The sequence below is a fragment of the Aulonocara sp. 'chitande type north' Nkhata Bay genome, linkage group LG3 (assembly GCF_057382095.1).
Source record: "Aulonocara sp. 'chitande type north' Nkhata Bay isolate Kocher_YH1m ecotype deep benthic linkage group LG3, A_spYH_male_GT1.1, whole genome shotgun sequence".
Lineage (NCBI taxonomy): Eukaryota > Metazoa > Chordata > Actinopteri > Cichliformes > Cichlidae > Aulonocara > Aulonocara sp. 'chitande type north' Nkhata Bay.
The window spans coordinates 60,706,437-60,730,203 of NC_141346.1; the positions used below are offsets into that span (position 1 = coordinate 60,706,437).

The window sequence follows — 23,767 nt, forward strand, 5'->3', positions numbered from 1 at the left end:
GGACTGGTTGTCTTTTTTGTTTGTTTTTTTTAGGTCTGGTGAACTCTATCACCAGCTATTTGGTGTTGGTGTTCAGGAGAAGAGCCTTCTAATAATATTTATTTAACTTATAGAATTAAAGTTCTGCTAGTTTTTTTCTGTAGCAAATAGATATTGTATAAAATATTTAAAATTACCTACATTTTTTATGTTTACAATGCCCATTGTGTGTAATACTGGAATTTCCTACGACCCGTGAACGCCTCATCTTTTACCTGACTGCCGGACATCCGCCTTTCTGAACACTTCGTTGAGTCCGCTCTGGGTGAGTGCTGCGCCTCTGCTTCTCCTCTCCTCTCCTAAATGTCTATACTCTGTTTGCGCGATTTAACAAGTTCTTGTTAGTGATTTATAAAGCCAGCCGAGGTATAACTCATGTTAAAGTAACACAATGGTTGCTTTTTAGTGAAAAGTTGTCATTTTTGTATGTAAAAGCAGTGTTTGATGAGCTAAAGCTAACAACCCAAATGCTAACGACTAGCCTTCTTATGAGCCCAGTGTGAAATGAAGATTTGACGGTAAACCACGGTTATTGTGTTGTTTTATTAATTACATTTGGTGTGTTCGTGTTTCTCAGTCTGTTAAATAAGGTGCAGTTAGTTCTCTTCACAAATCAGTTGGTTAAAACAGCCTCATTCTTTATGCTGTAAAGTTTTAAACAAACCGCCATCTTAGATTCAGTGTCAGCTGTCGGCAAGATCAAAGGAGCCATTTTACCGCCTCTGACCGAACACGAGAAAAAGAGTCACGTTTGTCCAGGTCTTGTGGATTAATTAAGAGAAAGGAGGGGGGGGGGGGGGAGAAACTGGGGATTAAACATAGGCTATGTCCCCACATACACGGGTATTTTTGAAAACTGGGACTTTACGTTTTCGTTTTAAAAAACAATCCCGTCCACACATAAACGCAGAAATGAAGGAAAACTCTGCTAGGAACATACCAAAGCAACAGGTGGCGATATATTCCTAACCGTGTAGAAATGTTGGCCAATCGGAAAAGTCTAGAAGCCTCGGTGGGAAATAGCAAACAAAGATGGGGCATAAAAGCAGAACCGAGTCATATGTGTCGGGGGACAGTAACTGTGTGTGTATATGTAAGCATTTAAACACTGCAGAGAGAACAATTAACAGTAACCGTATTGTAGAAATGCATTTCATTGAAACAATAACGTGGCGCACAGTGTGATGTCAAAAAAGGCGCTGCGTTTTCTCCGTGTCCCTGTCCACACATAAATGCAAAAACGGAGTTTTCAAAAATATCCTGGCAAGCGTTTTTAGTTTTTCAGTGACCGAAAACGCCGTTTAAGTGTGGACGAAAGGTGCAAAAGGATAGAAAAATCTCCATTTTCAAAAGTACCTGTGTACATGTGGACATAGCCCAAGAATATTAAGAACTCCTAATTTGTAGACTTTAATTTTTAAGAACTGTTTAACAAGGCTTGTTTGTGCCAACCTAAATCTGCAGCACAGTTTAAATTCTCACTTTGTGGAAAATTAATGAAATAAACAACAGCCCACCTTCACATAAATAAAATATGGCAGTATATTATTAGTAGTATGGTACATAGATATTTATTTTAAAACTACAGCATATTTAATGATACTATGTGCAGTTGGTAATATTTTAGGAAGTAGAATTTGAATGCAGACCACCTCAAATATTAAAGCCTTAAAAATATACACCGTGCAGTTTTTCATGTATGAGTGTTTTGCAATCTTAAATGAGATGTAGACCAAAGAAAACAGAGGAGAGTTGTTGTTTGTATTCCAGCTGTAGTAAACAAAGAAGTTTAGTGAATCTTTTTGACAACAGAGAGTGATGCAGTATTGATGCTGATTTGAGTTTTCTGATCCTGTACTTTTGTTCTTTGTCTTTTGTTACACAGAGTGAACTAGAAGCTTGGTTTTGCCTTTGCTGGCAAGTAAACAGTGATTGTAACTGAAGCAATATGAAATTGGGATTGTGTAACATGTTTAGCAATTTATATACAATAGTTTGGCTTTCTGTGATATCTTGCCATTTGCTCATGGGCAAAAACACATTTAGGATTTATAAGCAGTAAAGCCCCCCCCCCCCCCCCCCCGACTAGATCTCTGAGTGTCCCTAAAAATGTCCCTGAAGTTTAATAGGCCATTTATGTCTAATTTTAATTTTAAAGGCTTATCAAAGCATTTCTCTAGTAATTATTGTTTTTATTACACATGTTAAGGCCATTTGAGGCTCTGCAATTAAATTTTGCCCTCTTTAGACTAAAGTGAGTTCATTTTGTCTGAGGTAAAGTGCTGGGAAAATTCTTTTTTTTCCTTGCAGATTTATTTTGTTCATGCTTTTTTGTCACATGTTTCAAATCATCTAACAGGGATGATATGAATAAATACAAAAAAGCATTTTAAAGTGATGATTTCACGTATGAAGCAGAGAAAACCAAACCAGAGCTATCTGTTCTAATGTGAGAACATGCTGGTCTCTAATACCCAGCTGTGGAAGCCCTGATACGAAGAACTACCATCAAGCATTTATAGTATCAAGTATTATTTGTGATTGTTGCATGCTTTGAAACTGTGATGTTATCATTTGATCAAGTGTGCAGTGCGAGCAAATCATTGCTTGTGGTATCTGCTGTGTTATGTAAAGTATTAGAGCTTTACGTTAATGAGGAATTTCTGTGGCTTATTGCAGATTGATAAAACGACACATCACCTTAATAAAGACAGAAATCTTTAATAAGGTGCAGAAAGAGAAGATGGGGTGTTTATAGTAAAGCTGTTGTAAACAAAGAATTTAACTGATTTTTTTTTCACTACAGATTGTGATGCAGTATTGACTCTGATGCTGATTTCAGTTGTCTGATTCTGTATTTTTGTTCTTTTGTTACACAGAGTGAAACAGAACTTTGGTTTTGCCTTTGCTGGTAAGTAAGCAGCAATTGTAACTGCAGTAATATGACATTGTCACTGTGTAACATGTTTAGCAACTTACCTAACGTAGTTTGGTTTTTGTGACATTACCATTTATTGATGAGCAAAAACAAATGGTCAGAATTTATACCTTGTAGCAGCAAAGGCCCCACACATGACCTCTGACTGTCCCTGAAGTTTAACAGGCCATTTGTGTCTGATTTTTATGTTTGAACACAAACAACTGTTTTTATACAGTTGTTTGTGTTCTCCGTTTGTTTGTGGATTTACATAGCAGACACGACTATGAACGCATTTTAGGTGAGTTAGTGTAAGTGGTAGCTTAAACACTTAAGAGCACCACAGTTGTTGCTTTATATCTTCATTCATATTCTGCTTATGTATTACATTAAAGTCAGACCACTATAGAAGTATTTTTGCCTGAGTGAACAGAAGTGGTAGGTTAAACATTTAAGCAATAATAAAAAACTCAGAGAACCAGAGTTGTGAGTAGGCAATGTTGTGTATGTTAAAGCCTGTGTGTAATTTATATACACCAAGTTCAAATCAGTTTCTTAATAATTTGCTTGATACAATGTGTTTAAAATTTTATATAAAAGGGAAATATTGCAAAATACAAAAAGATTCCTGCCAACAGGTACAATGGAAGGACTTTTTATTATATTTTTTGTAATTGCAAAATGGTGTGCCACTGTTGTTACTATAACATGTCAGAATTTACATGTATTTTAGGATTTACATATTCAGATCAGAACTAAAACCTGGTGAGGTTTTCTGTTGATTGTAACAGTTGTGGTTTTTCCACACTTTATTAAACACTGACTTGTGATAGAAAATGATGGAGCTAAAAAGCCATAATCTGTACCAACAAATATTGGTGCCTCTTCTTTGCACTTCTGTAGTATGCATGCCTTTATTACACATGTTATCGCCATGTGAGACTCTGTAACTAAAGTTTGTCCTCTTCAGACTACAGTGAGTTCATAAAGGCTTGAAGAAATTGAGGATTTTACTAGTTATTTCATGTCACAGTAAATTGGATTGTGTGCGAAGAGGTTCAACAGTCTAAGTCATTAAACAGTGATCTGATGTGTTGTTTCCTTTCTCTAGGATACTGATCTGATCGTCTCAAGTCTGGTAAGTAAAGGTTTTGTCTGCGGTACAGTGCTGAGAAAGGTCTTTCTTCCTTGCAGATTTATTTTGTTTATGCTTTTTTCACATGTTTCAAATCATCTAACAAGGATGACCTGGATAAATACAAAAAGCAGTTTTAAAGTGCCGATTTCATTTTTGAACCAGAACAACCTGGTCTAATGTAAAAACATGTTGGTCTCTAATACCCAGCTGTGGATGCCCTGATAGCAACAATTACCATCAAGCATTTACAGTAACTGGTAATGATTGGTTTACATCACTGGTTGATTTTGGTCCACTATAATTTCAGAATTGTCTTACTTAGATCCAAACAGGACAGGCAAAAAAAGAAAAGAAAAAAGTCTTAATTAAGGCCCAATATAGGGTTTTCAAGTCATACCAAGAATCTTAATTTCATTAAAGTCCAGACTGATTTGTTTACACCATGTGTTTTGTTTCATTCATTCAATTGGACTTGCTTGTGTGCTTCAGATCCTAAGTGTGATTAAACTTAAGCCCAGGACCTGATGAGTTGATGTAGGTCCTGAAGTAGTAAGTAAAGGAACTCTGGGACATCACAGTAACAGCACCATGTTTGACTTTAATTCTGGTGTTTTTCTCTCACTATAGATGATTCAGTTTAGTGCAGTTAGTCAGCACAGCTGTTGGTTATCATTGAGATATTATTAGGCAACTTGTTTTTGCCTGTTCAGCTACAACATCTGGGAGGGTTTCTGTTTTCTGGGGTCTCCAGATCCTTAGAAATCTCTTTGTAAACCTTTACAGAACTATATGTGTTTGTTTCACATTAGAGCAGCTCACGACTAGCAGTTTAGGGACAATTAAATATTCACATAGGACAGGGGTCTCAAACTCCACTCTTCAAGGGCCGGTGTCCTGAAGCTTTTCCATGCGTCCCTGTTACAAAACACCTGAATAACATTTGTAGGTCATTAGTGAGAGGATAGAATTTGACTGTGTGCTGAAGTGACATCCCCTAAGACTACTCAAATTTAAGTAATTTAAGTGTTTGGAAAAATGTACTTCTAAAAGTACTTTCATTGCATCATGTTCATTCACTCATGAGCTGCTATAACATGAATCAAATGGCTGAATTACCACCTCAGCATGCAGTCACGTTCTGTCGAGTTTTGCTAATGACCTACTAATGTTATTCAGGTGTGTTGCAACAGGGACACATAGAAAAGTTTCTGGACACCAGGCCTTAAGGAGCAGAGTTTGAGACCACTGGTGGTAGGGCATTGTGGATTTCAAAAGCTTCTTCCCTTAAATCACTGCCTAAAAACTGCTTTTTGTAATTTGTCATAATGACTTGCAAAATATAGGTGGGATGAAAACATAAACATAAGACATTTTATAGTGGCTTGATATTTTTATCAAGGCTGTTTTTTGAAAATAATCCTGCCCTAATTTACAAAAGATGAACTGTCTGAAAGTCATGTTTGTTTGTTTAAGAAATGTGGGAATCTCCAGCAAAGATCTTACATGCAACAGCTCAGATACAGCACTCACTTCTGTTCTTTTTTATCATGAAATGATCTACAAAGAAATTATCATCATACTAAATTTTGCTAATTAGGCCTTAATATCAGCTATGATAAGTTTATTATAGATTTAGTGTAGTGCTTATTGCTGTGTATCAAACATGCCCCAAATGTGACTGAAATATGTAGAAACTGCTGTGTAGAAACTAGCTGTCTCCAAATTTCTCATTTTGCCAAAATTCATACAGAGTGACCTGAAACTGTCTGCTGTAACCTCAGTGTGTTGGTTTTGTTGGACCATATAATATTTACAGTAAGTTACTGTAGCAGCACGTCTTGGTTTGAGTTTAGACTTAGTTTATTGTTTTAATAGAACGTAAAAATGTCCTTATAACAGTTCCACCATCATTTGTTAAACATTGTCATTCTGTTCACTCCAATAATTTACTGTAGAAGTCTTTAGTATTTAAAGCCCTACATGTACTGTATTTTTGAGATTATAAGGCATAATGTCAATAAACAAGCCTGTTTTTAAGGCAGATTAAGCCAAACAAAACAGTCAGATAAGTCAAACTTTATTCAAGTCATTCACAAACAACTCTCAACACTGTTCAGTTGTAACACATAAAATACAGAACAATACACTCACTTTTTCAGTTCATTCCTCATCCACAAATCCATCAAACTCTTCATCGGTTGATCAGTTTGAAATCTGCTTCATAAGCATGTCTCTTAGCACGTGCCAGGTCCTTGTACACACACCATAATGTTATGTTGAAGCACCGTACGAATTACTCTACGAGGGTCCTGACTATGGTAGCCATAATGCTCCGACAATACATCAAGCAGCGCAGCTTTGTAGCTTACCAAAGTAATACTAAAATATTTGACAGAATTTTGAGCGCTGTGTACCACAGAAATCCCGTTTGAGGTCAGTAAGCATAACCAGAATCGATACACTAGGCACATTGTATGTTTTTGAGATAATGACAGGATTTTAGGTGTGCCATATAGTCTGAAGAATATGGTAAATCCAAGCATGTTGGAAATATGACTAATTCCAGGCCTTTTGTGTCTTACAGGTGACCTGCTGCAGAAGATCCTCTCTCTCTCTCTATCATTATAAGCAATTCTGTCTATCCTATCACTCTCCCAACTCTATCTAATTTGAAAGCCATTCTATCTTGTATCCCTCTCTCTACCGCTCTATCTAATTTGAAAGCCATTCTGTCTTGTATCCCTCTATCTCTACCGCTCTATCTAATTTGAAAGCCATTCCATCTTGTATCCCTCTCTCTACTGCTCTATCTAATTTGAAAGCCATTCTATCTTGTATCCCTCTCTCTACCGCTCTATCTAATTTGAAAGCCATTCTGTCTTGTATCCCTCTATCTCTACCGCTCTATCTAATTTGAAAGCCATTCCATCTTGTATCCCTCTATCTCTACTGCTCTATCTAATTTGAGAATCCAAGTTTTCAGAAATCCTTTTCAGAATCCAATCTATCTGTTACAGAATTCTGAGAGATCTCTGCTCTCACTGCTCTTTCTTTCCTGTCTTTAAACTCTCTCACATTCAGTAATTTTGCTGGAAATTACAAGTTGAATATACAGTAGTAGAATTACAGTACAGTAGAACTTATAGTAGAAACTACTTACACAGCCCTACATTTGTCATTTTAATTTTGCATTAGACTTTAGTTTGGACTGCTAGTTTGGCTTACTTTGATCAATTGTATAAAATATCACCTTTTTATAAGTTTATTTGTAATAAGATAATCTGGTTATTTTGTAATACATACATTCAGATAAATAATAAATTAGATCCAGTCTGTTAGTCTGTTTCATTGGCTATAACATTTGACTGCAAGTTTATAGTATTATTATTTAAGGACAAACCCATTTTGTCACTCAGTGTAAGTATTCAGTTAGTATTGTCATCGAGAAGCGCCTGAGGACTTCCTGTTTCCTGACTGCTGCAGAAAATCCAGCTGAAGAATCCTCATCACCAGTCATCTTATCACCACACCACCAAAGCTCCATATATTTGATTTCAATTTTAGATATCTGAAAGATTTACATAAACTCTCCTAAGAGCTAAGACTTTTATTATAGCCTGTTGATTGTTGAGATTTATTCTGTATATCATTTTACAGAAGTTGTAATTATTTACCAGTCTGGTTAAAAATATATAAGTAAAATTATACAGTTTCAAAAAGAGCTACAATAAAACGGATCAAATTGTTTCCAGAGAACTTGGAATTTCCTTTATTTTGAGTTTGGAGTAGAAAATCAGCTTTTTATATATAATAGTGCATTTCTCAGATTTAACAGTAATTTGAGGAGTTATACGTTTTTCTGTGTTTCAAGGTTCAGTTTTGTTTACATTTGTGTATAACCACATAAGCTCCAGGTTGTACTTCAGCAAAATGCCAAGAAAAGGTCAAAGGTCTCAGTCTCAGAAGCTTAGACGTCAGAAGGAGAAAGAACAGCTGAATGTTTCTCAGAGCAGTGAGCAGGTAAAGGTGTGTGTTTCAACTTTTCCCAGCACAGAAGTGCAGAGCAGTGTTCAGACAGCCACAGTGTCTTATGCAGATGTGGTAAAGAGAAGTGTTCCCTCAGTGTCTGTCCCAGAGCCTGAAGTTATGCAGGTAATCCAGACTAAACCCCAGCTAACTGTACAAACACAGCATGATGGACAAGCTCCAGGACAGTCTCATGTACAGGTTACAAACAGTGAAAGTCCACGAGTGAGTAGCGTCTGTGCTTCCCGAAGCCAGGCCGCTCCTAGGTATGGAAAGTACCGGAATCAGCAATGCATGGCTAACAGTTTGGTTTTCCTGTCATTCTTACACGAGGATGAATTTATTACCAGAGCAGATCTAAACCGTGTGTTGGACAAAGGCCATGCCGTCTATTCAGATGCCAGACTGAGGTTTGTGAACAGTGTGTTTCTAGCCTGCGATGAGCTTCCCTCAGTTGTTACCAGCCGCAGACACGAGTATCAAGTCGACATGTCTCAGTTTGCTCATTACGGCACATTTGATGGTACAGATCACTTTCCGAGCCTTGAACAGGGACTACAGTGTTTGGCTTCAGACGTTCGCTATGCTTTGCTAGTCATGGGAGGAACAGTCATCGCTGTTAGCAGGCTGACTTCAGGTGAATATGCATATTTTGACCCTCACCCACGTAAGTCTACTGGTATGCCATTTTCGCTAAGTGTAAGTGGTGGAACTGCAGTTATGTTGAAGTTCACACGTCTTAATGACATGATTGACAGGATCAAACGTTTGTACAGAATGTTCAGCATCGCACCAAGCTGCACTTATGAGCTACAGCCCATCGAGTTTCACAGTGAAAACGCTGCTGACCAAAGAGATGCTGATGAAAACAGACAAACAGCTACAACTGTTCCAGCACCAGCTTTAAATGAACCTGAATTTGAAACTCCAAAGTCCACTGAGCAGACACAGAAAACTGTGGCCGACACTTTAGCTACTGAAGTGATGTCATCCAGAGTGGATTATTCAAATGAGCCAGCTGCTGAGCTGAACAATCGTCCTTCTGATTATTTAGAAATAGAAACCTCTGCATCTTCTGTAAGAGACACTCAGGTAACATCAGATTCTGTTCCTCAGAATGATTCAAACAGTGCCTCCAGTTCAACTAAGATAACAGAGGAACTCTCAGATAAACTGCTGAAATATAGTAAACATGAAAGGCAAAAAATGAGGAGAAGATTATTGACCCAACAAAAGCTACCACAGAGAAAGGAAAATCAGAAGACGAAAGAAAGGCAGATGTACAGGTTTGATGAAAGCTTCAAGACAAAGAAAAAAAACTCAACTAAGAAGTGTAATGATCCTGATCACAGACAGAAAAAGAGTCTGTACAAAAATGAGCTGTATAAATTAAATGCTACCTATAAGGAGAAACACAGAACATTTGAGAAAGATGTATAGAGAAAGTGCTAAAATTAGAGAGAGAAAAAGAGAACGTGTCATAAGGACATATAGAGACAATCCCCTATTCAGAGAAAAGCAGAAGGAACATATAAGAAGAATATACAGAACTTGTGCTGGATTCAGAGAGAAACATAAAGCTTACATGAGGTCATATGTATATAACCTATATAAAAAAAGCAAAGATTTTAAACAGAAAAAACGATCTTATATGACAAAGCGGTATGGAGAAGAAAAACAATTTCAGCAACAACACAAGGGCAATATGAGAGAACGAATGAGAGTAAAATATTGGAACAGTTTTTCTTTCAGACAGATGCATAATATCAGATGTGCAATGAATATAAAACGGAAATATCGCCAGATGCATCGACCAGCTGAGAGTTTACAGTGTCATCCAGAGAACACTTTAATGAATGAGGCCATATCTCGTTTCAGATCTAACATTAAGTCAGCACCATCTTATGTTTGTACTGTTTGTCTAAAAGCTTCTTTTCCTAATCAGGTGAAAATCTGCAAAAGAGAAAATTACTCAAAACACCAGACTGTAGCTCATCAGTGCCTAACTGGTAAATTTGTTCATGTGTGTGATGAAGCATGTCATGATCACTGCAGCTTTCCTGTTGAGAGAAAAAAAGAGTATATCTGTCACACGTGTCACAGTTCCCTCAAAAGTGGATGCATGCCCAGGCTTGCTGCTGTTAATGGTTTAGAACTGCAGGATATTCCAGCTGAACTTTGTGATCTCAACATTCTGGAGAGACATCTGATTGCCAAATGCATACCATTTGCTAAGATTATTCCTCTTCCAAAGGGGAGACAGAGACTCATACGTGGTAATGTGGTGTGTGTACCATCTGAGGTCCAACAAACAGTTGACAGTTTACCGAGGATCAGAAGCCAATCACAGATCATGAGGATAAAGCTGAAAAGACGACTGTGCTACAAAGGCCATCAGCTGTTCCAGACTGTCACCTGGTCTAAACTCATTCAAGCTCTGCGTAAACTGAAACAAATTCATCCACAGTACACAGATATTATTATCAGAGATGATGCATTGCTTTGTGATCCAACGTTACCTGATGATGACAGCAGTGATGAAGCCAGCATGGCAAGTGATGATTATAATGAAGCAGATTTAATGGAAATTGACAACTATGAAAAAGATGCCCTTTTGTGTGAAAGTGAGTCTCAAAGTGACCAAGATATTAATATGCAATCCTGCGATGAACAACCAGAGGAACAAAATCCAGATGAACCAGAAAGTGATTTGAACAATGGAGGTTTTGCTCTAGAAAGTTGTCTGCAGCCTGTAGACATTTCAGAAGAGATTCTCTGTTTCACTGATAACACATATTGTGTGGCTCCTGCAGAAAGAAACAATCCTGTTAGCTTCTTCAGAACTCCTCATTTGGAAGCCATGGCATTTCCTGTGCAGTTTCCTACTGGTCAGAATACACTTGATGAAAAGAGACGTCTCAAGCTCACACCGAGTGCATACTTCAAGTCAAGGCTTTTCAACATTGATGCAAGATTTGCTAAAGACACAAATTACCTGTTTTTCTCACAGTTTGTCACTGAAATACACTTGGCTAATTCCAGCATGACAATACAGCTAAGGAAAGGTAAAACTATGACGAAAGATGGACGCAAAATCACATCAGGAATGTTACAAAGTAAGACAGAAGTAGAGAAGCTGGTAAGAAATAAAGATGCAATCAGATTTATGCAGCCACTCAGAGGAACTCCAGCTTACTGGCAGAAAACTACCAGAGATCTATTCAGCATGGTTCGCCAAATAGGAACACCTCAGTTCTTTGTCACTTTCTCTGCTGCTGAGATGAGATGGCCTGAAGTGATTCAAGCAATAAAGAGACAGCAAGGTGAAGAGGTTGATTTTGAAGCCCTGGACTGGTCAGAAAAGTGTGAAATTCTAAGATCAAATCCAGTAACCACCATGCGGATGTTTGATAAGCGTGTTGAGGCTTTGTTCAGAGATTTGCTTTTTTCTCCTGCACAGCCCCTTGGTGAGATCATTGATTACTTTTACAGAGTTGAGTTCCAGCACAGAGGTAGTCCACATATACATATGTTGCTGTGGATTCGAGAAAAGGTAGAAGTAGATGTGGATGATGACCAAACTGTCTGTGACTTTGTGGACAGATACATCTCAGCTCAACTCCCTGATCCAGAAAAACAACCTGAACTGCACAAAAAAGTCACTGAGCTACAAAAGCACAGCAAAAACCACACAAAGACATGCTTTAAGAGTGTGAACTCTGGTTGTAGATTTGGGTTTCCCAAACCACCAGCCACAAGAACAATGATTGTGAGACAGGATGAGGATTCAGACACTGAAGCTGCAAAAGCCAAACTCAGACCTTTGTTGAACCTGCTGAAGGAACCTGAAGCTGCTTCCCTCACCATAGAGCAGATTCTGTCACGATGCAACTTGACAATGAATGAGTATGAACAATGCCTCCAAGACATAAACAAGAAAACAGCTCTGATTCTGAAACGTGACCCAAATGAGTGTTGGATCAACAATTACAACCCAGACCTGCTTGAAGCCTGGAACTCTAATTTAGATGTCTCATTAATTTTGAATGCCTATTCATGTATAGAATACCTCTGTAAATATATAACAAAGAAAGAATCTGGCCTCTCTGAATACCTGAAGACAGTTATTGACAACTCTGATAAGAACACCGTCAATGAATGTGATGAAATGAGAGCTGTGATGCAGGCTTACTCAAAAAAGAGAGAAATCAGCGCACAGGAGTGTGTGACTCGAGTCTGTGGCCTAAAAATGAAAAAATGTTCCCGCAGTGTTGTATTTGTACCAACAGATGATAACCCAGTAAAAATGAGTCGCCCCATGAGCTTCCTGGAAAGCACAACACATGACAGTTGTAATATTTGGATGACAAGTTTGAGTGATAAATACAAATGCAGACCTGAGACCCCAGAATATGAGGAAATGTCACTGGCTGATTTTGCTGCCTTGTGCAGGTTGGTGAGTGGTCCAAATGAAGGAAAAGATGTGCTTCCTCTTCTAAACCAGCTTGGATTTGTACAAAGGCGAAAGAATGATAAACCAGCTATAATCAGATATTACCACTGTTCACAGGAAAAAGATCCTGAGCAATATTATGGTCGACTGTTGAGACTTTACCTTCCACACAGATCAGAGCAGGAACTGAAACCACAAGGGTTCCAAACCTATCAGTCCTTCTACAACTCAGGTTTTGTGCGACTTCCATGTTCAGACCACAGTGAGTCTGTGAAACGGATTGTGAAAAGAAATAAAGACAAGTATGAGAAGAACTCTGAGGATATCGAGAGTGCACTGGAAGAGTTTGAACAAAATAGGGATGTTGTGATTGATGAATGGTGTAATCTTGCTCCTGAATCTGAAGTTGTGAGGCTGCAATGTGATGAGAATCTTCCTGAGAGACATTCTGATGATGAGAACGAACAGGAGAATGTTCCCGACTACAGTCGTCAGTCTGATGCTGTAACAAAGATCAGAGCCGTCAGAGAACAACCTGCAGTAGATCCAGCCGTGGTACGTGTAATGTATCAGAATCTGAACCAGAAGCAGGCCTGCGTGTTCTATGCCATAAGAGACTGGTGTATTCAGCGAGTTTGTGGTTTGAACCCAGATCCATTTTTCTTCTATATCAACGGTGGTGCAGGAACTGGAAAGTCACATCTGATTAAGTGTATTCATTCTGAAGCATCAAAGATCCTGAGCAGACTGCCTGCTAATGCAGAAGAAGCTGACATATCAAATCCAACTGTTTTACTGACTTCATTTACCGGTACAGCAGCTTTTTCTATCAGTGGCTCTACGTTACATTCTCTACTGAAACTACCCAGGAGTCTGAAACCACCCATTCAAGGACTTGGTAACCAACTGGATGAAGTCAGATCTGAGCTGATGAATGCTGAAATTATTGTTATTGATGAGATTTCAATGGTTTCAAAACCCCTTTTTGCTTATGTGGATGCAAGACTGAAACAAATCAAAGGCACTCAGAGACCTTTTGGTGGAATGTCAGTTTTAGCTGTTGGAGATTTTTACCAGCTGCCACCAGTGCGACAGTCTAAACCTCTCTGTGTTTACGATCCAGAACAGATTGACCTATGGCAGGAGCATTTTCAGATGATCACTCTAACCGAGATCATGCGTCAGAAAGATGATGTGGCCTTTGCAGAGATGCTGAACAGGATTAGAGTCAAAGAAAAGACAGATGAGCTTTCTCAGTGCGACAGAGATTTGTTGTCACAGGCTGTGACTGCACCAGAAGAATGTCCAACTGAGGTCTTACACATTTATGCCACCAACAAGAATGTGGAATCCCACAACACAGATACCCTGAAGAAGCTTCATTCAAACATTATAATCATCAATGCAGACGATTTCCAGAAGGACAAATGTACAGGCAGAATGGAACGAAGAGACAAACCATTTACAGGTGGGAGAAATGATTTACCTGACACTCTGAATGTTGCTGAAGGAGCTCGAGTTATGCTGACCAGAAACTTGGACACACTAAACGGTTTAGTCAACGGTGCTTTTGGTATACTGGTAAAGGTGGTGAGATCTGAAAATGATGGACACATAATTAAACTGGGGCTCAGGATGGACAACCGGCAGCCTATGAGACACAACCGCAGTGCTAATGCAGCATCTGATGATCTGGTTTACATTGAGAGAGCAGAGGAGAGTCTGAAGTTTAAAGGAGCAGTACGCAGACAGTTTCCTGTAAAGCTAGCATTCGCCTGCACAATTCACAAAACTCAGGGTCTTACAACACAGACAGCTGTAGTTTCAATGAAGAACATTTTTGAACCAGGTATGGCTTACGTTGCTCTCAGCAGGGTGACGTCTCTCAGTGGACTCTATTTACAGGACTTGGATGAGAAAAAGATTTACGCCAATCCCGAGGTAACTGCAGCGCTCCAAACCATGAGACAAGCCAGTGTTGAGGAAATGATGCCTCTTCTTCAGGTCAGAGAAACAGCCAGCAGACTTGACACTCTTACACTGATCCATCACAATACGGAGGGTTTGCCATCTCACATCAGTGACATCAAGAGTCATCATGAAATGTGTTTAGCAGATGTTTTGTGTCTCACTGAGTCTCACCTTCAAGGCTCCTTTGTTGCAGACAGTCTTCATTTGGATGGCTACACCATGTTCAAACGCAACAGACATGTGTCCTACACAAACTTTCCTCACATGGCCAGCAGAAGTGGTGGTGGAGTTGTTGTGTATTTGAGGAATCATTTTCAGGTTCAGGTAAAACAGTATCTGCATAATGTCACTGATCTTGAGTTTTTAGTGTTGAAGGTTCAGGCTCCATTCCCTGCACTCATTGCTGTTGTGTACAGACCCCCTGACTACAGTTTGACACCGTTTATGCAAAACCTGGTAAGTCTTTTAGATTCACTTGAAATAATGGACTGTCACCCAATAATTGTGTGTGGAGATTTTAATGAGAACCAGTTGCAGAGTGGAAGAAAACAGATTCTGGAGCAGTTTCAGTCGAGAGGGTATTCACAGCTGATCACTTCTGCCACTACAGACAAGAACACCCTGCTTGACCTCATTTTTATTTCTCAACCACAGAAATGTCTTCATTCAGGTGTTCTGAGATCATATTACAGTTACCACAACCCTGTCTTTTGTGTCCTGTCCTTGAGCCAATCATGAAGTCGTCTGGTGAGTTTTGAAACAATTACAGATCATGTTTGTTACAGAGTTTACTGATTGTAGAGCATGAAAAAGATTTTTCATTGAAAAAAGGGTCTTCCCTACTCTGTCTGTCAGAAGACCCTTTCTTATTGCAATGTTATTAATCATTTCACCAAATCATTGCTGAAATTCATGCAGAGCAGAGAACATCTGCTATCATGCACCTCTGATCTGAAATGTGCTGCAACATTTGATAAACCAACATCATGTTTTAAATGACTAAATCGTTTTACTATGACGTATGTAGCTCAACAAACGAGATCTTCCCCTCCAAGGGCTTTAAAATATGAAATAGTAAATAAATAAATCCCAGATAAATGCAGGTATTTATTATGATGACATACATGAACAAATACAGACAATTATATTTTCTTGATTATAGTAGATTTTGTAGAATCAAAAGTTTTTGTGATGAATGAGTTTTTGCTTATCATGTTTTACAGGTAAAAAATGTCAAAAGTTTTAAACTATCTTTAGGCTACCAGAGATGTCTATAATGATACATTATGTAGAGAAAAACATTAGTACAGCTTACAGAATATGTATAAAAACTGATTTAGAAGTAAATGGATAGTTTTCTGAAAGTTCCCGACTACAGTTTAACACCACCCACCCAGCTCAGCCCCCAAGTGTGTATGTAATGCTGGTATGGTGTGTGAGTTTGACTTGGCCTTTATCCGGGTGGGTTTGGGTTTGGGTGGATAAAGGCCAAGTCAGAATTCTCTGAGCAGCTGGAAAAAGCTGCTAATAAACAAAGACATCAGAAAGTGTGGGCTTTAGGTGTAGCTCCCGCTTTCTGATGCACTAATTAAACTTAGTAACCGACACCCCATACCAGCATTACATAGACACTTGGGGGCTGAGCTGGGTGGGTGGTGTTATAAGCACGTGTTTTGTTAGATATATTTTTTCAGATAGGGCACAGTCTCCTTTGTGGGAAAACCTTCAAACTTCACCATCCTCAGCTGAAACAACAACATCTTAACACCATCTTCATGAACTGCTGAGCCAAACCTGATCCATCAGTGCTGGACTGCACAGATAACTACATGCCACAAGGAGACTGCTGTGTTATGAACTGCCATACCAGTGTGTCTTCAATGGAGAAGATGACACACCCATCACCTGACCTCCTGCCTGATCTGGAGACCATCATCATGCTGCCACACTACAACCTCTGAGACCATCAATGATGACTCATACTGAGGAAACTGTATTTCCTGTCAGAGATGCTCAGTGATCCTCAGAGCAGAGAGAGGTATGATTCTTTATCTTTGATAAAAAATGTCAGTGTTTTTAATTCAATTAATTAATTAAAATCCTGTTTATTGCATAAATAATTCCACACTCAAATGATTATACTTGTTGACACTTTTTGAGTTTTAATTGACATTATGGATTACAAATCTATGCTTTTTCTACTCTGTCTCTCTGTGCAGGTATTGTTGTCTTCTGAGTTCTTCAGTGTCCTAACTGAGACATTCAAACCTCCCTGCAGAGCTCATGTCTTTCCTCACCATCATGCGAGTGTGAGATTGCTCTGGATTCTGGTTATGTGGCCCACAGCACCTATAAGGTATTTCAACATTGTTCATTGTATAACTTATTTGTAGTTTTTAGGCCTTAACACAAATAAAATGTTCCTTTTTCTGTATTTTTTAGAACAAGCTCGTCCAGTGTGCCTGCATTCCAGCTTCACAGAAAAGAACATCAGACACCAGCGAGGGAGGATAAGAAAGACAGACACAACAACATTGTCATCCCCTATGTAGCCGGTGTATCAGAAAAACTCAGGAGAGTTTTCTCCAAATACGACATCCCGGTGTACTTCAGACCCAGCAACACACTCAGACAGAAACTGGTTCACCCGAAAGACAAAACTCCTAAACACAAACTTAACAATGTGGTGTGCGCTGTACAGTGCAGCGAGGAATGCCCAGACTTCTACATTGGAGAGACCAAACAGCCACTTCACAAGCGCATGGCACAACACAGAAGAGCCACCTCCACGGGACAAGACTCAGCAGTTCATCTACATCTAAAGGACAAAGGTCACTCTTTGAGGATGCGAATGTTCACATTTTGGACAGATGGAGGAGTGAAAGAAGCCATTTACGTCCACTGTGAGCGACCATCTTTGAACAGAGGCGGTGGTTTACGACACCAACTGTCTGCCATCTATAATCCAGTTTTGAGTTCCCTCCCCAGACACCGTAATGTCCACTCACATCCTGGGAGTGGGCGTGGGTGATTTCCTGACCTCAGGAAATCACATGATAGGGTGGGGCCAGGTTTCACAATGAGCTCACCCGAAACCCTGGCTGATTGGGACCCACACCCACTTTCACACCTTGGCTCATGTGATTAGGTAGAGGATCATCAGGGGGTTCTTTGTCCCTCTTTGGGGAGAAACTCCCACTGGGTTTAAATCTGGGACTCTCCACCATTGACCCTTAGAACTGAAGAAGCTTCTCGGATGAGAGGTGAAATGTCTTCAAGGAACTCAAAGAAGTCCAGACGCTTTTCTTTCCAAGCTCCTTAGACTTCACTTGTGTTAATTACAATTTATTTGTTGTTGTTTTCTTTTAGATTTATATGCAGTGATTGGATGTAGTGGAGCTTTGTTAACCGTGTGGAAAACATCTGTTTGTGATGATATTTACAATGAGGCTTTAAGGTGACAGTTTCCATGTAATTTCAATCCTTTTACTAAGCAAAAACATGTTTGCAATTAACATATTTTTTCAGTTTTGTCTTTTGGATTTATGGTTAACATTCCTCTGTGACAGCAAATACTAAACTGGTCCAAGTAACCAGCATATCATTGGTCAAAGGCAAAAAGGACCACATGTCACACTAGCAATGAATTTGTGACTGTGTTTGTGTTAGTATAGAGTAGGTCTAACAGTGGTTTTCCACATCTGCTCTAATATATATAGATAATGGGTCAGACATATAAAGTCATTTTGAAAAGTTCATAAAGGTCATTTATATGTGTTCCTCTTTATCATTTTATATCAGGTCACACAGCTGACTTGAGTTTTGATCAGAGTAGAACCATAACATTCATGCTAATGGTTCTACTGTTTACAGTTACTTTATGATGGATTTCACCCTGGTCACAGCACTATGTGAAAAGCTGTTAGAGGTAAAGTTAAGCCAATTAATACCTCATCATAAGTCACTCTCTAACGCAGGGCAGTGATTATTATTCACTGTAATTTATTCCACAACAATGTTCTTTATTTGATTCTTTAAATATGCACATCGATTGTTTAGCTGTGTGACTCTCCACACCTGAAATATATCACAATGTGGACTTCATTTCGACAGTATTTTGTAGATTGGTACCATATTTATCATCAAATCATCTTGTGCATTTATTAACTAAATGTTGTTTGTTTTTGTTTTTTTGTTTGTTTGTTTGTTTGTGGTTTTTTGTTGCCATTTTTACATTTCACCAACTGTGTAAATTCTGCAATTTTACCTTGGTTTTGTTTCACATCAGTTTATCTGCTGGCTGGTATTCCTGTCTTCCTTCTCTCACCCCAACCGGTCGCAGCAGATGGCCGCCCCTCCCTGAGCCTGGTTCTGCTGGAGGTTTCTTCCTGTTAAAAGGGAGTTTTTCCTTCCCACTGTCGCCAAAGTGCTTGCTCATAGGGGGTCATATGATTGTTGGGTTTTTCTCTGTATCTATGAAGCGCCTTAAGGCGACTTTTGTTGTGATTTGGCGCTATATAAATTGAATTGAATTGGTTTTCTTTCTTTTCTAATGTTTCTGGTCATTTTTCACAGTTAAACAAGTAACTTAGTGAAACTTAAAAGAGTGTGTTTAATATATAAAGTCTTACACTCCCTTGCTCCACCACCACTAAAGCAGTTCATTAGGCATAAAGAAAGCTCAGACAGGACCACTCGAGCTACAATCCGAGGAGACTTGTTTATACCCCACAGACGGACAGCATTTGGGCAGAACGTCCTTTCTGTCCAGGGTGGCCATCTGTGGAACAGTCTTCCTCAACCCATTAGAGAATGCTCGACATTCAATTTGTTTAAGGCAAAGGTTAAAAACTGGTTATGGACAAATCAAGTGTGTGATCATGTATGAGTTGTATAGTTTTAATGTTTTATTTGGGAACAGAGTGGTGTGTATGTGTAAGTTTGGTGATGGAGTTTTTATTATGAATGAATGATGAATTTTTATGAATTATTATGTCTATTTTTATGCTTAAGGACAACAGATGGAAATTAGCCCTTGGCTATAATCTGGTATGTTTACATTCATGTAATTTTTTTTTTTACATTTATGTTCATTAACATGCACTGTCCTAAATAAATAAAAAAAAATAACTTTGAGGTTACTTCATCGTTTTCAGCTGTTATCTGTATACATTTTTTTTCTAATAATTACATTTCTGCAAAATTATAGCAGTTCTGGTAAGTTGTAATATTTCTGCCAAGTTATTAATTTTCGACTAAATTATTACATTTCTGCTAAGTTGTAGCTTCTGGTAAACTACAACATTTCTGCTGAATTGTTATGTTTTTTCTAAGTTATTGCATTTCTGATAAGTTATTACATTTTTGCTAACTTGATGTTGTTCTGCAAAGTTATTAAAATTTCAACAACTTTTTAAACACTGACTTTGATTTCTTCAGCTTCTTCAGCTACTTTCAACTATTTTCAGCAGACAGCTTCAGCTTTACAGCATCCACACTGCATTTTCGCAGGAAATGCAGTGTGTATCAATATTTCTCCCATTTTAAAGTATTACTCCTCCATAATTGTATTTCTGTTAAATCAAAGTACTTTTACTACATCTTAGTACTTCTGCTCAATCATAGTATTTCTGCTAAATCATAGTATTTTTGACAAATCATGATTTTTGTGCCAAATCATAACATTTGTGTTATGTTAAAGTATTACTACTAATTGGAGGAATTTCTGTCATGTTACAGTATATGTGCTAAATAAAGTATTTCAGCCAAATCATACTATTTCTACTATATTATATTTTTCTTTCTAAATACAGCATTTCTGCTATGTTGTACTATTTTTCTAAATCATAGTGTTTCTGTAATGTTTAAGTATTTTTGGCTAAATATATTCTTTCTGCTATCTTATACTATTTCTCCTAAATTCTTGTATTTTTGAGAAGTTATCATGTTTCTGGTAAGTTACAATATTTCTGCTAAGTTCTGCTATGCTATTGTATTTCTGCCAAGTATTATGTTTCCTCTAAGATGTTGCAGTTCTGCTAAATTATTACATTTTAGCAATGTTCCTTTGCTTCTGCAAAGTTTTTACAATTTCTGCAACTTTTCAGCTTTTTCAGCTACTTTTTGCATGCAGCTTCAGCTTTAAGCATCCACACTGCATTTTCGCAGGAAATGCAAATTTTTCTAGTTATTTTTATTATTGTGTGGATGCTTTAAGCATCCACACTATTGAGTTCCTGTTTCTCTTTATTCTTTATTATTCTAGTTGCTTCCGTACACTTTTTGGCACTTAACTACTTCCACAATTTTCAGCCGATTTTCACCGTTCAAATTTTAAACTATTCTGCTATTTCTGCTAATGTGCGCTATGACTTTTGGTATTTTTTGCTATTATACTTTTTAAAATATTAAGCTTTTTTCCTTTAATTTGTCCCATTGAAATGAATGGGAAACTTCTGCAATTCTGCTAAAATTTGCTTGTTTTTGAAACTTAACTACTTCCTCATATTTTCACCTAGAACAACCATTCAAATTTTAAAATGTTCACAAATTATTGGGCTATTCAGGTATGATTCAGCTTTTTCAAATCTTCTACTGTTTTACTTTTATGCCTCTTAAAGTTTTGAGTTGCAAAATTGTGATTTTTCACAAAATACATGCGTTGTTATGGTTGCTATGCTCTTGGCTTCCAGTGTGTCACTGAAGGTTTTGCAATTTTCACTTCATGTCCGAACAACTTCTTGCTACTTGCTCAATTTTCACTCAACTTCCACAAATTATACATCAAAACGTAGGTATTTTTGCTGGTTTTCAGGAAATGTCACTATCATTGTTGTGGGATTTATAGAATTTTCGCAAATCTCCTCAGACCAACACAATGTCAGAAAACTCTCCATATAAAGTGAATGGAGAGCTTGTTCAAAATCACCGCTGGATTTCTGTAATGAGAGGCATATTCGAATCGTCATATCTCCTTAACGAAGCAAAGTTAAGACATGAGGCTTGTCCCCGAATATCTTCAGACACCCCTGACGCTCACAATTCAAGAATTTCTTTCTCACCTATTACCGTTCTGAAATGAGTTGGACTTGTTTGAGGGTAGGAAATTCGTCCTTCGCTCAGATTTCTTCAGATTTCAAACTGTGGAAATGAACCACTTTTTTCTCTCGTCATAACTTTTTGTTGGATTTCCACAGAGACCTGAAAATTTCCATGATTGTTCACCAAAGCCTGCTGTCTCTTACGGTGAAAGAATGATATCGATACTCCAAATAGATTTCAAGTCACAAAGCGTTGTTTGAGGGCAAGTCAAGGCAGTTTTTGCTTCGCTCTACTCAGTTATGGTGCATTAGAAGTCAAATATCTTTAATAATTCATATTTTAATGATAAATTGTAAACACTGGAAGATTCCCCCATCTCTTCTGAACAAAACGGTGTAAGAATGACCGCTCTAGCCCCTACGGTTTGGAAATTATGGTCATTTGTTTGAGGGGAGTCCTCACTATGAGAAATAGGCTGCAATAATCCTGTGCCTCTCTGTGCTGCGTGTGTAAAAAGAGGCACATGTTTTGGCGGGAAAAAGTACACAGGCTCTCTGATTGGTGGATTCAAATTCAGCAGCTCCCAGGCTGACCTAGAAACTTACTTCTCTCTCCCTGTGCATTTTTTTGCTGATTTTTTCATTTAACAAGTATATTTGAGGGACCCTCAGCATGTTCAGCATTTTTTCAGCTGTCCATTTTGCTTTTCCAATTTTTCTGTTTAACTTATTACTATTGTGCTAAATCATACTATTTCTGCTATTTTATAAGATTTGTGCCTAATATAGTATTTCTGCTAAATTACAGTATTTCTGCTTTTTATACTATTTGTGCTAAAACATAGTATTTCTACTAAATGTAGTATTTATGCTTAATCATACTATTTCTGCTTTTTATGGGATTTGTGCCTAATATAGTATTTCTGCTTTTTATAGGATTTGTGCTTAATATAGTATTTCTGCTAAATTATAGTATTTCTGCTTTTTATAGTATTTGTGCTAAAACATAGTATTTCTACTAAATGTAGTATTTATGCTTAATCATAGTATTTCTATATATTTCTATATATTTCTGCCAGGTCCCCAGGCAGCCAATCCTCTGTGAGGACTTAGACATTCAAATTTTCAAATCAGGGCCTGCACGGTTTCCCAGCCAATCATATATGTGTCCTGAGGCATTCAAATTTGCATATTGGGGCCTTCATGGCTTCTAAGCCAGCCAATCATATCTGAGGGCTGAGGAATTCAAATCCACAAATCAGGGCCTGCACAGCTTCCCAGCCAGCCAATCATGTATGTGGGCTCCAGGTATTCAAATTTGCATATTGGGGAATTCGTGGCTTCTAAGTCAACAAGTCATCCATGTCATATATCTCTAAAAATTCATATTTTAATGATAAATTGTCAACACTTGAAGATTCCCCCATCTCTTCTGAACAAAACGGTGTAAGAATGACCGCTCTAGCCCCTATGGTTAGGAAATTATGGTCATTTGTTTGAGGGGAATCCTCACTATGTGAAATAAACTGAAAGAAGCAGGTCTATGTCTCTGTGCTGCGTGTGTAAAAAGATGCACCTGTTTTGGCGGGAAAACGTAAACAGCCTCTCTGATTGGTGGATTCAAATTCAGCAGCTCCCAGGCTGACCTAGAAACTTAGTCCTCTCTCCCTGTGTGTGTGTGTGTGTGTGTGTGTGTGTGTTTAGTGGGAGAGAGAGGACCCTGCCCTTATTTGGCAGCATGTCATTGTAGGATTTAAATTGAACATAGTTAGACTGGTTGACTGGATTAGAGCCTGTGTTTGTGTGTCCCTCTGTGCATTTGTGTTTCAATAAGTTATTACTATTCTGCTAAATCATAGTATTTCTGGTACTTTTCGGTACTTGTGCTAAATACAGTATTTCTGCTAAATCATACTATTTCTGCTTTTCAAAGGATTTATGCCTAATATAGTATTTCTGCTAAATTATAGTATTTCTGCTTTTTATAGGATTTGTGCTTAATATAGTATTTCTGCTAAATTATAGTTTTTCTTCTTTTTATAGTATTTGTGCTAAAACATAGTATTTCTACTAAATGTAGTATTTATGCTTAATAATAGTATTTCTATATATTTCTGCCAGGTCCCCAGGCAGCCAATCCTCTGTGAGGACTGAGACATTCAAATTTTCAAATCAGGGCCTGC

The 23,767-nt window shown here is 38.1% G+C and overlaps 1 long non-coding RNA gene across 1 annotated transcript; it reads left to right on the forward strand.

Annotated features, from left to right (window-relative positions):
* The first annotated feature begins 1,438 nt into the window (after positions 1–1,438).
* Positions 1,439–7,828, forward strand: LOC147336418 (uncharacterized). Its single transcript, XR_015128531.1, has 4 exons — positions 1,439–1,956; positions 2,919–2,950; positions 4,068–4,094; positions 6,679–7,828. It is a non-coding gene; the product is annotated as an uncharacterized LOC147336418 (long non-coding RNA).
* Positions 7,829–23,767: the final 15,939 nt, after the last annotated feature.